Source organism: Saimiri boliviensis, chromosome X, assembly GCF_048565385.1.
Source record: "Saimiri boliviensis isolate mSaiBol1 chromosome X, mSaiBol1.pri, whole genome shotgun sequence".
Taxonomy (NCBI): domain Eukaryota; kingdom Metazoa; phylum Chordata; class Mammalia; order Primates; family Cebidae; genus Saimiri; species Saimiri boliviensis.
Window position 1 is genome coordinate 3,226,985 of NC_133470.1, and position 17,138 is coordinate 3,244,122.

The window sequence follows — 17,138 nt, forward strand, 5'->3', positions numbered from 1 at the left end:
GTATTGAAAATAAACACTTTGCAAGTGCTTGGATGAGCTGAATTCAATTTAGAAAGAAAACTATCACTTTGCCTAAACACATATAATTGTGTGTATTTAAATCATTATATATTAATTTGAATTAAAAGAAGGTGTCATAACTTCACATTCAATGTGAAGACCATGGTGTATTATAACAATTCACTGTCTGTGCATCTTTTATCTCTTGGCTTTCTCTCCCTAGAAACTCAGGCAATGAGCTGGGAAATCTTACCTTGTAAACACACATCACACACATCAAAAGAATTGGTCTTAAAGGAAAAAGGAAGTTTGCACGTATTATATGTTCTCCCAAAAGGTTTTGTAAAATAAATAGATGGCGCAATCTTTTCAATGATAAACGTGATTATTACTCAGATATTTAAGATGCAGACATTTCTCTTTGTAGAGTGACTTGCTCTGAAATCTATCCTGGGTCTTCTATCATTCTCTAGAGACAATATCCAATGAAGAGAATGGATAATTGGTTCTCTCACTTCCTAACTGTGTGATATTTCATCTCTTGAGCTCTATAATTCTGTTTTCCTATAAACAAAATGGAGGAGGAGATGATTCATAAAGATGAATTTATTTACCGATCAAACACATATGCTTTTATTAGGTTGCTCCAAAAGTCATTGCGATTTTTGCCACTGAAAGTAAAGGCAAGAACCGCAATGGCTTTTAGACTAGGTGTTGTATTATGCTCGGGGATTATAAAGGAGAGTATTGGTTCCTTTTCTCGTGCTCAGGGCTCACTGTTCGTTATCAAACCTATATAATATAAATCAACTCTGTACTGAATGTGAGAGGTAGAGACACTATGCAACAAGACTTGACAACCTCCTGGTTTTGTGTAGATCTCACCAGAATATAAGTGCTTCAGGGCAAGGATTTCTCTCTGTTTTGTGCTCATTTGTATCCACAACTACAGAAGTGCTTGACATACAGTTCAAGAAAAGTTTGCTGAGTCAGCAAATGGTCAGTGCTTTCCAGTGGGATACTCTACACTCAGAAATCAGTGTTGCCCAATATGGTAGCAGCTAGCCATATATGGCTACTGAGCAATTTTATTGTGACAGATGTAAACAAGTGTATTAGTTCATTCTTACACTGCTATGAAAAAATATCCAAGACTGGGTAATTTATAAATGAAAGAGGTTTAATTGACTCAGTTATGCAAAGGCTGGGGAGGCCTCAGGAAACTTACAATCATGGTGGAAGGGGAAGCAAATACGTCCTTCTTCACATGGCAGCAGCAAGGAGAAAAATGAGAGCTCAGTGAAGAGGAATCCCTTATAAAACCATCGGATCTTGTGAAAACTTACTATCACAAGAATAGCATGGAGGAAATCGCCCCCATGATTCAATTATCTCCCACTGGGCCTCTCCCCCAACATGTAGGGATTATAGGAACTACAATTCAAGATGAGATTTGGATGGGACCATAGATAACACATATCAATAAGTAACCAGTTTTTAATTTAATCAAACAAAACAAATTTAAGTGGCCACAAGAAGCTGTTGGTTACCTTAATAGACAGAACAGGGCTCACGTTTTTGTTTGGTGTTTTCAATAGAAAGATGAAATATTATTTTTATTTTTGGATGGCTAGTCTAGGTGCAGTTAATTTTCTCTTATGAACTCATAAAATAACAAAACTAGGAAAGGGATAACAGCAAGTTTGCTTTAATATTCTCCATTTATTTTATATATATATATATACATATATATATATATATATTTTTTTTTTACATAGGGTCTCACTCCATCACCAAGCACCAGGCTAAAGTGCAGTGGCACGATCTCGGCTCACTGCAACCTCTGCCTCTGGGTTCAAGAAATTCTCCTGCCTCAGCCTCCTGAGTAGCTGGGATTACAGGCATACGCCACCACACCTGGTTAATTTTTTTGTCCTTTTGGTGGAGACAGGGTTTCACTATGTTGGTCAGTCTGCTCTTGACCTCCTGATCCCATGATCTGCCCGCCTTGGCCTCCCAAAGAGCTGGGATTACAGGCATGAACCACCGCAACCAGCCATTTGTTTTTATATATTATTTTTTATTCCCTTCTGAACTCTCAAATGGCACACCGGGAGAATCATTGCAATTCATATCGCAAGTGAACGACTGAACTCATTCCTCTAGGAGCAGCTCCTAGGAAGTGATTATTAAAAGATCAACAAGTGATAGATAGCAAATGGGCAAAGGATATGCATGGAAAGTTCCTAGAAAAAAGGGATTCGGCCAGGCACAGTGGCTCAAGCCTGTAATTCCAGCATTTTGGGAGGCCGAAGTGGGTGGATTGCTTGAGCCCAGGCATTCAAGACCAGCCTGGGCAACACAGAGAAACCCCATCTCTACAAAAAATACAAAAATTAGCTGGGCGTGGTGGCCCATGCCTGCAGTCCCAGCTACTCAGAAGGCTGAGGTGAGAGGATCACTTGACCCCAGGAGATTGAGGCTGCAGTGAGCTATGATGGCACTACTGCATTCCAGTCTGAGCGACAGAGTAAGAACTTTTCTCAGGAAACAACAACAACAACAACAACAACAAACAAACAAACAAACAAACAAAAACAGTAAAGAGGAATTCAAATGGCTTTTGAAAAAGGGAAGAGATGCTGTGTTTAAATAATACAATTATTATGTAAGCAAATTACAAGTTCACTGAGATATTTTAAAATCTATTACATGAGGAGGAGAAAGAGGTAGGCACAAAAAAGGAAGAGGTGGAAGAGGAGGACGAAGGGGAGGAGAATGAGCAAATATTGGCTACAGCCAAATTATAACCCAAAGTTATAAAACTAGTTCCTTCTTGTGTCCATTCAGCATGAGGAACGTCTTCATTTATTTACTTGTATCCGGCTTCCCAGTGCAAAATAAATGCCTGGGATTATGTTCAGGAAGCATACTCTGTGTGTATTTGCAAGAGACTGGGTGCTGGCTTCTCAGCTGCAAACACTGCAGTCCCTCTAGGAGGCAATTGCTGACAAGGTGAAATCACTTTGAGATCACTTTTGCTATCTTGACTTTCCATATTCTGAATCACTTGTTGGTACTGTCTTTCTTGCTTTTATGGAGAAGGAGAACCCAGCCTGTTTTAGTGGAAAGTTCCCATGTCTTAGTAACGTCTCACTCTCAAGTTGACTGTGAGTCGTCTTCCTGTTTGTCTCATCTCTGTCAGTGCACAGAGCTCACAGGAGCAGCTGAAGCAAAGAGAATAATGAGAAAACAGACTGGCCAGAAAGAGAGAATTTGGGAATATCTCACCTTAAGGAGGGAAGCTAAGAGTTGGGAGAAAACTTAGGTTGATGGATACAAGGAGAACCTGACTTTGCCCACCAAGAGTTTTGAGAAAAACAAATAACAAATGATAATAGTAATAGCAGATAAAATAAAGTGGTGTGAGAAGCATGATCCTGATACCCTGAACATCCTTCTGTGGCTGACTGTGGCTTTGATTTGAAAGAGAAAGCACATCAAAACATTATATACCCAAGCCAGGGGAGCATGTTTATTCTAGACCTGCTGTTCAATACGGTGGCTAGTCAACATAGGTGGTCACTGGTTGCTTCAAATGGGGCAAGTCTAAACACAGATAGATTGCAAGTACCACATACACATCTTATTTCAAAATATGTTAATAGGTAAAATATTTCCCTGATATTTTAAAAAATTGATTACCTATATTGAAATAATAATACTGTAGATATGAAGTTGACCCTTAAGCAGCATGGGGTTTAGGGTGCCCACCTCTGCACCACTGAAAATGTGCATATAGCTTTGGACTCCTGCAAAACTTAACAACTAATATCTTACTGTTAGCCTTACCAATAGCATAAATAGTGGATTAACACATACTTTGTATGTTATATGTGTTATATACAGTATTCTAACAATAAAGTAAGCTAGAGAAAAAAATGTTGTTAAGAAAATCATAAAGAAGAGAAAATATATTTGCTCTTCGTTAAGTGGAAGTGATCACCATAAAGGTCCTTATCCTCATTGCCTTTAGGTTGAATAGGCTGAGGAGGAGGAGGAAGAGGAGAGACTGGTCTTGCTGTCTCAAGGGTAACAGAGGAGGAATAAAATCTGCATATAAGTGAACCCACAGGATTCAGACCTGTGTTGTTCAAGGGCCAATTTTACTGAGTTAAGGAAAATACGTTAATCAAGTCCATTTCACCTATCATTGTTTTAATGCATGCTGCTAGACAATTCAAAGTGATACATGTGGTTTACACATATTTCTATTGGATTATGCCATGGTAAATTGCCCACATCAACAAATTTAGGCTGGGTGTGGTGACTCACATCTGTAATCTCAGCACATTGGGAGGCTGAGGCAAGAGAATTGCATGAGCTCAGGAGTTGGGGAACAGCCTGGGCAACACAGTGGGACCTCATCTGCACAAATGTATTCAAAAAAATTAGTCTCAGCTACATGGGAGGGTAAGGTTGGAGGATTGCTTGAGCCCAGGTATTTGAGGCCTCAGTGAGTTACGATCGATACAATGAGACCCTATCTTTTAAAAATAAATTGAAAAAAATAAATGGCCAGGCACGGTGGCTCAAGCCTGTAATCCCAGCACTTTGGGAGGCCGAGGCGGGTGGATCACGAGGTCGAGAGATCGAGACCATCCTGGTCAACAAGGTGAAACACCGTCTCTACTAAAAATACCAAAAAAAAAAAAAAAAAAAAAGAAAAAAATAAATGAATATAAGAGCAAAGACATGAAAAGAGTTGAGCTTTCTCTTTAGCTAGGTTACTTTGGACTTTGCCTAGACAGGTGACATGTACCTCACATGATCCAGGACGTGGCTTGCATTTCCTTGGGCCCTCATTCATCCATCCCTAACTCTACCCCCTGAGCATCTCCTCTCCATCTCTTATCTCCTTCTTAGCCCCCTTTCTTTGTTTTCTCATAATGTAAACACTTTCCTGCATTCATTAGCTTTAAACCTCATTACAAAATCTTTTGTTGTTTTTATTTTCCCTTTTCAGACAAAAAAAAAAAAATCCCCTTCTCCTCCATACTGTGTCTGGGACATGCTTTCACCCACTACAGAATTGTTCCATCTTAGAATGGGAGAAGTGATGTTGTAACATCACTCCTCCCTTTTCTATTCAGAAGACTTCACCCCAAGACAAACTCCCCTCTCCCCGAAAAAATATTCCTTAGAAAGACTTCTGGCCATGGAGAGAACTATAGGACCATAGAAGTGAGGAAACGTTGCCAGCTTTTTCTGTTTATCATGGTTAGTTCAAGTTCAACAAGATCTTCATTCCCCAAATAAAATTTTGCCAGAAACACAGAAGCCAACTATTTAATACTTTGGTAGAGCAGTCATGGAACTACGACAATAAGACTTAAAAAAAATATATATATATATATATATACACACATATATATATATAATATATGTGTGCGTGTGTGCATATGTGTGTATATATATATTAAGCCTAATAAACTTAGAAGTGGTTCCACTTACCTGCCCTTCTATTTAAACATCTACCTTGCCAGACCAGACCTTGCATAAATGAATATCTTTTAACCAGTACCTTCAAAGAAATTTATTTTGCACACTCACCAATGAGAATGTTTTGAGTGTTTTTTTTTTTTAAATTGACAGAGTTTCGCTTTTGTTGCCCAGACTGGAGTGCAATGGCATGATCTCAGCTCACCACAACCTCCTCCTCCCAGGTTAGAATTATTCTCCTGCCTCAGCCTCCCGAGTAGCTGGGATTACAGGTATGCACCACCACGTCCAGCTAATTTTTGTATTTTTAGTAGAGACAGGGTTTCTCCTTGTTGGTCAGACTGGTCTCGAACTCCCGACCTCAGGTGGTCCATCCACCTCGGCCTACCAAAGTGCTGGGATTACAGGCGTGAGCCACTGAGCCTAGCTGAGAGTGTTTCAATCAGTGGAAATGTAGGTGGTAACTTAAGTTTCCCATCTAGAAAATGCCTGTTTGAAGTAGAAAGTTATTTTGAGATGTTGATTGCTAAACACCACTCTTTAAAACACAATTAACTTGGCCGGGTGCAGTGGCTCACACCTGCAATCCTAGCACTTTGGGAGGCCAAGGTGGGCTGATTGCCTGAGCTCATAAGTTTGAGATCAGCTTAGGCAACATGATGAAATCCTGTCTCTACTTAAAATACAAAAATTAGTTGGGTATGGTGATAGGTACCTGTAATCCCAGCTACTGAGGAGGCTGAGGCACAAGAATTGTTTGAACCTAGGAGGTGGAGGTTGCAGTGAGCTGAGATTATGCCATTTCACTCCAGCATCAGCAACAGAGCAAGACCCTGTCTCCAAAAAACAAACAAATAAACAAAGAGAAAAAATAATTAATTTGCACAAATGATAGAGCCCTGAGAAAGAGCCTACTTGGAAAGGGTATCAGAAGGGTATCAGAGTGCAGATTCTAAAACTTTGTAAATCACAGTTGAGATGATCAACCAAAGTTGGTCCCCTCTTTGCTAAGGAAAGGCGAGGAGAACACAGTATATCTTACCTTAGGATTCCCTCTTGGGTAGATTGAATAATAGCCCCTAAAGGCTGGTCTCCATGTCCTAATCCCCCAAACCTGTAATTATGTGAGCTTGTGTGGCAAAATGGACTTTCCAGATGTGATTAGATTAAGGATATTGAGACAGAGAAATTGTCCTGGATTATGCAGGTGAAACGGATGCAGTGGGGTCAGAGTCAGAGAAAAGAATGAGACAACAACAACAACAGATGCTAGAGTGACACAGGCCATGAGCTAGGGGATGTGAACACCTTCTAGAAGACGGAGAAGGCAAAGAGCTGACTGGTTCCTAGATTCCCCATAAGAAATCAGCCTGCTGGTGGGAATGCAAATTAGTTCAGCCAGCAGTTTAAAGACTTCTCCAATAACTTAAATCAGAACCACCATTCGACCCAGCAAACCTATTACCAGGTATCAACCCAAAGGAAAATAAATAAATCATTCTACCAAAAAGACACATGCACTTACATGTTCAGCATAACACTATTGAAAATAGCAAAGACATGGAATCAACCTAGGTGTCCATCAATGATGGACTGCATAAATAAAATGTGGTACATATACATCATGAAATAGTATGCAGCCATATAAAATAACAAAATTATGTCCTTTACAGCAACATGGATGTAGCTGAAGGCCATATTGCTAAGTGAACTAATTCAGAAACAGAAAAACAAATATCACATTGATATGGTTTCACTGTGTCTCCAACCAAATCTCATCCTGAATTGTAGCTCCCATAACCCCCCCAACTCCTTTCCCCCATATCATGGGAGAGACTTGGTGGGAGGTAACTGAATTGTGGGGTGGGTTTTTCTTTTGCTGTTCTCATGACAGTGAATAAATCTCACTAGATTTGATCTTTTTTTTTTTTTTTTTGAGACGGAGTTTCGCTCTTGTTACCCAGGCTGGAGTGCAATGGCGCGATCTCGGCTCACCGCAACCTCCGCCACCTGGGTTCAGGCTGATCATTTTATAAAGGGAAGTTGCCCTGCACATGCTCTCTTGCCTGCTGCCATGTAAGATGTGCCTTTGCTCTTCCTTCACCTTCCACCATGATTGTGAGACCTCCCAGCCATGTGGAACTGTGAATCCATTAAACCTCTTTTTCCTTATAAATTACCTAGTGTCAGGTATTTCTTTATACCAATATGCAAATGGACTAATACACATGTTCTCATTTATAAATGGGAGCTAGACAATAGATACACATGGACATTTAGATTGGGACAATGGACACTGGGATTTTGAAAGGAGAGAGGAAGAGGAGGCAAGTGTTGAAAAACTTCCTGTTGTGTACAATATTCACTACCTGAGCAAAGGAATCATTAGAAGCCCAAAACTCAGCATCACACAACATACCCTAGTAACAAACCTGCACGTGTGTTCCCTTAATCTAAAATAAATATGGAAATTAAAAAAAAAAAAGAAATCAGCCACATGCCAACAGTTTGATTTTAGGACTTCCGGCCTCTAATACTATAAGGGAATATGTTTGTCTTATTTTAAGTCACTATGTTTGCAATAATTTTTACAGCAGCAAAAGAAAACTAATATACCTTCCCACATGCAGAACCTTTGTTAACTTTTCATTTTCTCTCATCTGATAGACTCATCTTTTCTTATTTTCCCCTTCTGTAAGGATGGTCGGACGAAGCTAGCTTGTACTGGTTCATAGAAGCCAACTAAGGTCATCTCCAAATTCAGTAACGACATTCTGTAGCTTGGAATCAGACATCATAGGGGTATTTATACCACATAACTTGTCAAATGCTATAAATTAGCACCTCAAGACATTCCTTCATGAGACTTCAATTTTCTTTAGAATTCACTACTCATTCCCACTTTCTTGGATAATAGATTTGGGAAAAAATCAGGAAATTTAGCCTTGAAGTACTTGCCCTAGGTTCAGTGATTTTTATTATAATGTAGATATAGCTGGCTTAATATTGACTTGGTATAACACCTAAAATGTATCTAACAGTAATGGGTGTATGTAAAATACTTTGAAGCATTGACATAAACTAGAATTAGAGTAATCTTAGGAAGTATTTACAGGTAAAATAGGTGGGAAAAATGGAATGTAAAGCAGATCTAAAGAAATAAGGCGGACTTGGTTGTAGAACAATTGACAGTCTAAATATGCAGAAAGATAGTAGTGAATACAAGAAAGATAACTGTTTAAAGCAATTTGGAAAGAAGAATTAGTTCTAGATGATAGCAGATATTTCCACTTCAGTATAAGCCTTCTATATTATTAAATATAAGAATAACACATACAAACCACATACTACCTTGTTAGTATAATTAAAAATAACTGATTTTGTATGCATGAAAGAGAAGTGAAACTACTTATACAAGTCTATGCCATGATGTTGACATTCGAGACTCCAGGAAAACTGGGGTCATTGAAAGACGACTTTGCACCAAATCTGATCAGGGATAGGTAATTTTTTTTGCCTTTAAGTCTTACCCTGGGTGTGTCTTGAATACCTCTTCTCTCTCTTCTGTAGTGATTGATGTATTCTCTTTGGGACTCGGTGTATTTTTACACTTTTCCATCTTGCTAATTTTACACATTGCCAGTGAGGATTTCTACTGTTTGCATCTTCAGCAGCATCTCAGTCCTTTTGTACTTCCACATAGGGCTATTTTTACTTTCAGCCTTATTCTGAATCAGTCTTGCTGTGTCAGAAATGTAGGCAGTAGAGGGCTAGTAAATGCTCAGTGATGTCTCTCCAGAGGAGTTGGGGTGGAGCTTTGATTTGCAAAGTTTGTCGATTTCTAGTGTGTAAATACTCCCAGGGAGATTGATTTCAAGTGATTAGCGTGATGTCATTGAATGTGGAGTTGGGAGGAGATGAAGCTAGTTGACCAGTTCCCCTCCAAATCTGGTGTTGAATATAAAGCAACTCTGGGCACTATTTACTGAAGTCAAACCACATAGACAAAGCCTGTTCATAAAGCCAACTAAAACAATTCAACAACAACAAATAAACAAATTACCCCATGAAAAAGTGGGCAAAAGGCAAGAGTAGACATTTTTCTAAAGAAGACATACAAATGCCAATCAGTCTATGAAAAATCCTCATTTTCTCAAATCATCAGAGACCATAATCATCATCATTGTGGCCCAAGTCAAAACCACAATGAGATATCATCTTTTGCCAGTCAGAATGGCTATAAGTAAAAACTCAGAAAACAGCAGATGTTGGTAAGGATGTGGAGAAAAGGGAATGCATATACACTGTTGGTGGGAATGTAAATTAGTAGAACCTCCATGAAAAACTGTGGAGATTTCTTAAAGAACTAAAAATAGAACTACCATTGATTTAACAATGCCACTACTGGGTATCTACCCAAATGAAAAGAAATTGTTGTATAAAAAAGATACTTGCAACTGGGCACAGTGGCACACACTTGTAATCCCAGTACTTTGGGAGGCCAAGGTGGGCAGATCACAAGGTCAGGAGACTGAAACCATTCTGGCCAACATGGTGAAACCCTGTCTCTGCTAAAAATACAAAAAAATAGCTGAGCGTGGTGGTGCACACCTGTAGTCCCAGCTACTCAGGGGACTGAGGCAGGAGAATTGCTTGAACCCAGGAGAAGGAGGTTGCAGTGAGCCGAGACTGTACCACTGAACTCAGCCTGGCCTGGCAACAGAGGAAGACTCTGTCTCAAAACAAAAACAAAAACAAAAAAACAAAACAAAATACCTGCACTTCTACTTTTACTGCACCATGATTCACAATAGCAAAGGTATAAAACCAACCCAGGTTCCCATCGATGGTGGACTGGGTAAAGAAAATGTGGTATAATGCACTGTGGAATATTACACAACCATAAAAAGAAGAAAATCATGTCTTTTGCAGCAACATGGATGGAACTGGAGGCCATTACCTTAAGTAAAGTAACTCAGAAAGGAAAATTACTGCATATTCTCACTCACAAGCGGGAGCTAAATAACGTACACATGGACAAAGAGATTGGCATAATAGAAATTGGAGGCTAATGAAGGGATTGATAAACTGCTTAATGGGTATAAAGTACACTATTCAATTGATGGCTACACTTCATTACTGTGCAAGATATCTATGTGACAAAACTGCACATGTACCCCCTAAATATATACTTTTAAAAAACTCTCTTGGCTGGGTGCGGTGGCTCACACCTGTAATCCTAACACTTTGGGAAGCTGAGGTGGGCGGATCACCTGAGGTCAGGAGTTCAAAACCAGCTTGGCCAACATGGAGAAACTCCATCTCTAAAAAAAAAAATAAATAAATAAAATTAAAAAAGAAAAAAGAAAAAGAAAAAACTCTCTTAAAAAAATGAAAATCTAGGAAGCATCCATAATCCATATTGTAATTCAAGTAGAATTATAACTGTGAGGTCCCGCATTGGGTGTCCCAATACAAAATCTGTAAAAAAAAAAAAATTAAATAAAATGAAATTGGCAGAGCACAGAAGCGTACATGTGGGAAAGCTACTAGGTTTCAAATCTGGGAGTGTACACCCACCAGGATTGATTCTTATGAGATTTACAGCTTTCCCCATGCCAAGAAGTCGTTGGCGCTTGCAATCATACAAATGAGGAGAATGAAAGGATTGTGGAAATACCGACAGCCTTATAGCAGTCTGCTAAATATAGAGCTACACAGAGGCAAAAGAGAGATAATTCATGCATTAGAGTAAAACCAGCCAAACTTTCTTTGAATAGATCAGAGCATGCACAGGAAATAACAGGGTTGAAAAGCATGCAGCTTTTCTCCTTTACGGAAAAATTTGGCCTCAGATAAGTATTTATGTTTGTTGCAAAAAGCTGGGGGTGGGGAGTTATACATGTATTAAAGAATAGATATTTTGTAATACCATATCCCAACTAGAATAGTGCCGTGGAGTGAAGTTCGTATTTCCCAAAACACAGCCATGAAGCCAGAAAAGCCAATGTCTCAGTAAGATGCTTCTATGAAAAAAAAATCTGCAAAAGGCTAAAGAAACTATCCTGAGATTGTATGCTTTTATGCCAAGATACTATTTTTGAAGGATTAGCTAACCTACCTCTTTCTCTCACCGAATTTTCAAATAGAAACTTTGGCTTTAGGGGACCAGCCACATAATAGATTCAAGGGAGCACCTGTCTTGTTGGCTTTAATTCCAAGAAGATCAAACCCATTGATGACAATATGCTTGGTATTTCTGTGGAAGGAATTTCCTCAGGGAACTAAAAGTGTACAGCAGGAAATGGGTAGAAAGTCAGAGGACATTCAATACTACAAAAGAACTTGGTCCTGCTCTCTGATTCTGGGAAAAAAGACCTAGGGAGATGACATGTCCCTAGAGAGGTTTGACTGCATGGTGTGCCTAAGGTGAAGACAGCCGCCAGTGGCCTCTCATTCAATACAGATCAGAACTGGAAACCACAGCAGGACAAAGCAAATCTCACCTCCTTACGTGGACCAAATTCAAAGTCTAAATTCACTGCCACAGAAGCTAAAGACCAGAAAGTACCACCATCTCTCTGTGGAAGACTCTGCACTTGACAAGCACCCCAGAAAAAAACCGTGTGTAGTAGTTGGTTTGCTAAATAAACTGAGATGATGTTTTCTTCATTTTACTTTAACTAGAAAATTAGAGTTTAAAAAGTATAATTGTATTTCTTAAATGCCCAAGTTTAAAGACTGAGCTAAACACTAATGACTTTTGAAGATGGCCATCCAATAGGTGATCTAAGAAACCCTGAATTGGAGTGCATGCATAATTGTGTTTTATACTAATTTGCATGGAAATTTTTGATTAATGCAACCAAAAAGTTGAGTCCTCAATCTAGAGTCAGTATTAAGGTGATTACATCCAAAGGAGAGAGAAACAGTTGGAATCAAAACTAAATTAACAAATAAAAAAGCTGATGGAAAGTTACTTCAATTGCCAGAGAAACCAGAGTCTATACCCTATACAAGAGGTCAAACTGAAGCAGAGCTATGCTTCGAAGGAATTGTGTCTTAAGTAGAACCCCCATTATTCTCTACTTGGTACTTGTTTCTCTTTTACTGGTAAAAAATGATTTCCCATTTAAGAGCTTCCAAAAACCTTGTCATTGAGCCATGCAGGCTTCTGGCTCCAGGGCATCCAGGCTTGGCTGGTTTGCAGTCTGAGGCCCGCTGTTAATCTTTCCATGCATGTTCTTAGCGTTCTAAACTCTTCTACGTGAATACCCATAAAAACAGATTCGAGACAGCATCTTTCTTTTTGGTGTTAATTTCTAGACCAAATTCATTAAGGACAATACATTTGGTATTTCTGAGGAGGGAATTTCCTTAGGGGGCTCTTAGTGTTTGATGAGAATGCAATAGAGGGTCAGAGGACATTCAAGAAGATTCTGTCAACCAATTTCTGCACCTGTTCTTAGGATTCTAAACCTTTCTCAGCCTTGTGCCCCAAATGCCCTGGTTTAAAGCACTAATTCAATTTTTCCTGCAAGACGGTTAATGAGTGATAACTGATGACTTTGACTAATTTAAAGAAAATATTGACTTGCAAACAAACATCTCAAATGCTTTACACTTAACTCCAGTACCAGCAACATTGGGTGTGGATGATTCTTGAGAAGGCAGTCCTGTTTATTATAGAATATTTTTCAGCTTCTCTAGCCTCTACCACTAGATTCCAGTAGAATTTACCACCTCCCCAGGCTGCAACCACCAAAAAATGTTTCAAAATTCTGCTAAATATCATCTTGAGAGCAAAATTGCTCCCACAGGTAGCCATGGATTTATTTAATTTCAAAACTACTGACAGTAGGCAGAGTTGAAATCAGGGTTATGTTGAATAAGAGAAAAGATGATCACTACAAAAAGAAAACCAAGCAAAAACACAAGTTACCAGCATAGATACACCTAAGGGCAATTTTTCTGTGAATTTTGGAAAGGTATGTTAGCACTGTATTTTTGGGACTAGTAGCCAAAGGAACTTCTTAAGAAATGCAGACCTCAAATGAACCCTGACAATAACATATCTGATATGGTTTGGCTGTGTCTCCAGCCACATCTCATCTTGAATTGTAATAAGCCCTACATGTCAAGGGTGGTACCAGGTGGAGATAACTGAATTATTGGAGGCTGTTTCCCCATACTATTCTCCTGATAGTTCTCACAAGATACTATGTTTTTTAAGCATCTGGCATGTCCCTTGCTGGTTCATTCTCTCGTGCTTGCCATGACGTAAGACGTACCTTCTGCCTTCTGCCATGATGGTGAGGCCTCCCCAGCCACGTGAAACTGTAAGTCCATTAAATCACTTTCTTTTGTAAATTGCCCAGTCTCAGGTATGTCTTTATCAGCAGCATGAAAATAGACTAACACAACATCAATGCGGATGGATGTTACAATGACCCCCACTACATTGAATAGATCTTCTATGTGGGTCAGGTATGGTTTCAGGTGAGTTAAAAACCCCTTAAGATAAATGTCACCATGCTAAATGATGCTTTCATTTTGTTTAAAAGGTTAGTGAAAAAGTTATTTATCAAAGTTAGTTGCTTGGATAAATAAATTTCTATTTGAAGACATTAAAAGAAGCACCACCAACAAAAACCTAGTGAGCACAGTTAACTTAGTAAGACATGGTATTAGTTATAATATAGGTATTAGTTATAATAATAGGTATTAGTTATAATACCTTTAAAAAGCTAATATTTGGTCCAGGCACAGTAGCTCATGCCTGTAATCCCAGCACTTTGGTAGGCCAAGGCGGGCAGACCACTTAAGGTCATGAGATCGCGACCAGCCTGGCCAGCAGGGTGAAATTTTGTCTCTACTAAAAATACAAAAATTAACTGGGCACAGTGGCACATACCTGTAATCCGAGCTACCGGGGAGGCTGAGGCACAAGATTCACTTGAACCCAGGAAGCAGAGGTTGCAGTGTGCCGAGATCGTATCATTGCACTCCAGCCTGAGCAAAAGAATGAGACTCTGTCTCAAAATTTTAAGAAAAGTTTATATTTGGAGTTGGGAACAATGGCTTCTGAAGGTATATCTCATTCCATCTTGAATACATTAGGTAGACATGCTTTTTTAAAAATGTGAAACTGTTTTTTCCCTTCCCACGCTTTTAACATTTTTGTATTCTGTACTGAAGATCAAGAACTAAACATTTCACTTTTATGTTTCTCCCATAGGGTACTTTTAAATTAAGATGGTCTCTGGCTATTATATTTATTTTAATCTTTTGAGTTTGTTTTTCCCAACAATAAAGCCTGCAGTTTGCTAATGTACTGTCAGATGATGTTGAATATGCAGGAGACAGACCCATTATCTGTCTCAGTAAACAGATTTTTCTCATACCAAAAGCTGGAGACTAGGTCAATAAGCTTTTATGGCAACTTGTTAGATTTTTCTTAGGAAATCATAAAGATTTTTCTTTCTAGCTCATTTTCAAATTATATCAAATGATGAGAATTAACAATAAGAAAGAATTTTAGAACTAATATTTTGTCAAATTAGGATCATAAAACCAAGATTTAAATTGATTTTTAAAAATGTATATACCCAGTGTCTTAGGTCAAGTTTTCTAGAAGAGCCTGGAGAAGGGTTCTTGTGTATTCGATTTTTTTAGTAATAACAATAATCATAACATTTATTGAAGCCTTTGCATGTACTAGACATAATGCTAAACACCTCACTTGAATTAATTTAATTTTGAAAATAATCATATGAAGCAGGTTTTATTATAATAATTTATTTTTTAGATTTAGGGGTACATTTACTTATTATGTGAGTATATTGCATACTGGTGGGGATTCAGCTTCTAACATACCCATTACCCAAATAGTGAACAGTGTATACAATAGGTAACTTTTCAACCCTCCCGCCCCTCCCTTTTCCATTTTGGAGTCTTTGGTGTTCATTATCTCCATTTTTATGTCCATGTGTGTCTATCGTTTAGCTCCCACTTATAAGTGAGAACATACAGTATTTGATTTTCTGTTCTTGAATTAGTGGACTTAGGACAATGCCTTCCAGCTTCATCCATGTTATGGTTAAAGACCTGATTTCATTTTTTTATGGCTGCGCAGTTTTATTTTGGGGAGAGGGGTGGGGCTGCCCCAAAGGGTAGACAGGTTTATTTGGCAACAGCCAGGGAAATCAGCGGTTGGACTTGGCCACATGCTCCAGCTCGTCCTTCTTGATGGCATAGGAGTTGGAGGAGCTCTTGGTGACATTGATGACCTCATCTGCCAGGCACTCAGCAATGGTCTTGATGTTCCAGAAGGAAGCCTCAAGAGCACATGTGCAAAGCAGCCAGATGGCATGATTCACACGGTACAGTGGGGACATGTCCACAACCTGTCATCTCACAGTCCTCATTCACCCAATGCATGTGGACCACTGCTGATGAAGGTGTTCACCAGGACTTGCAGAGGGCTCTCGCCTGTGAGCAGGTGGATGATCTTGAACGCATGTTTGACGATGTGCACAGTCATGAGCTTCTTGCAGTTATTGCGGCCGTGAATCATCATGGAATTAGAGAGGCACTCCTCAACGGGGCACTGAGCTTTGTGGAAGTGTTTGGTGGCATACCACCCTGCACTGTGAGGCAGGTGCTTGGTATACTTCTCCTTCACTGCAATGCAATCTTGTGGGGAAATGTCGTTGATTTGCACATCACTGGTGCTCCACTTTCCAAAGAGCTTGATGTCAGGGGTCTCTGCCACGACTGGTGCTGTTGTCTGCCACTTGGTCATCCTGAGAGCACAATCTGAGCATCTCTATCGCTTGGCATGGACTGTGCTCCACCGTGGCACAGACAGGAAGAGTGGCTCTGTAGTTTTCTATTGTGTATATGTACCACATTTTCTTTATCCAGTAAACCATCGATGGACATGATTTTCTGAAAGAGATCTCTCAGGAGAAGGGCAGTACAACAAGCGAGGGACGGGAGAGTGGAGAACTAGAGTGGACACGGTCCGACCTGGAGTTGTATTTCAACTTGCATTTCAAACTTCGTCCCATCTTGAGGCAAAATAGCTGATCTATGTTCTCCAGGGGATGCAAAATCGCTGCATTGAGATGATATCGATGAAGTATTTTAATGGTAAAGAAAAGTGGTTATGATGTGTGATAAGTGAATCACAGACTAGACACAAATCTACCACCAACACAGTCTTAACCAAGTGAAGTGAACCAGTGAACAAGGGCACGTTCACTACAGTAGAACAAGAATACCTAGTATGTGCTCAAAATCTTGTTTAGCAAGCCAAGTAAGGTATACACTGAACAATTTAGTTTCTGTCCTTTCAAAAGGGGTTGATAAATTATGATCCATGACCAAATCCAACTGACCATCTGTTTTGTAAATAAAATTTTATTGGAACACTGCATCTATGGCTGCTTTTGTACAATAGCAGAATGAAATAGTCTCTACTATGAAAGGTTTAAAAGAGAGCATGTGGTGAAGAAATCACTCCCAACTCTTACAATGCTATTGTCACTTCTACAATTCACTTTATTTTCCATCAGAATCACAACTAATCCTTGTAGGCTCTTATTACAAAGAAAGAAAATGAGACATAGTAA

General features: G+C 39.2%; 1 pseudogene; it reads right to left on the reverse strand.

The window, feature by feature from the left end:
• Positions 1 to 15,662: 15,662 nt before the first annotated feature.
• LOC104650960 (small ribosomal subunit protein uS7-like) lies at positions 15,663 to 16,341 on the reverse strand (annotated as a pseudogene).
• Between the last annotated feature and the right edge of the window lie 797 nt (positions 16,342 to 17,138).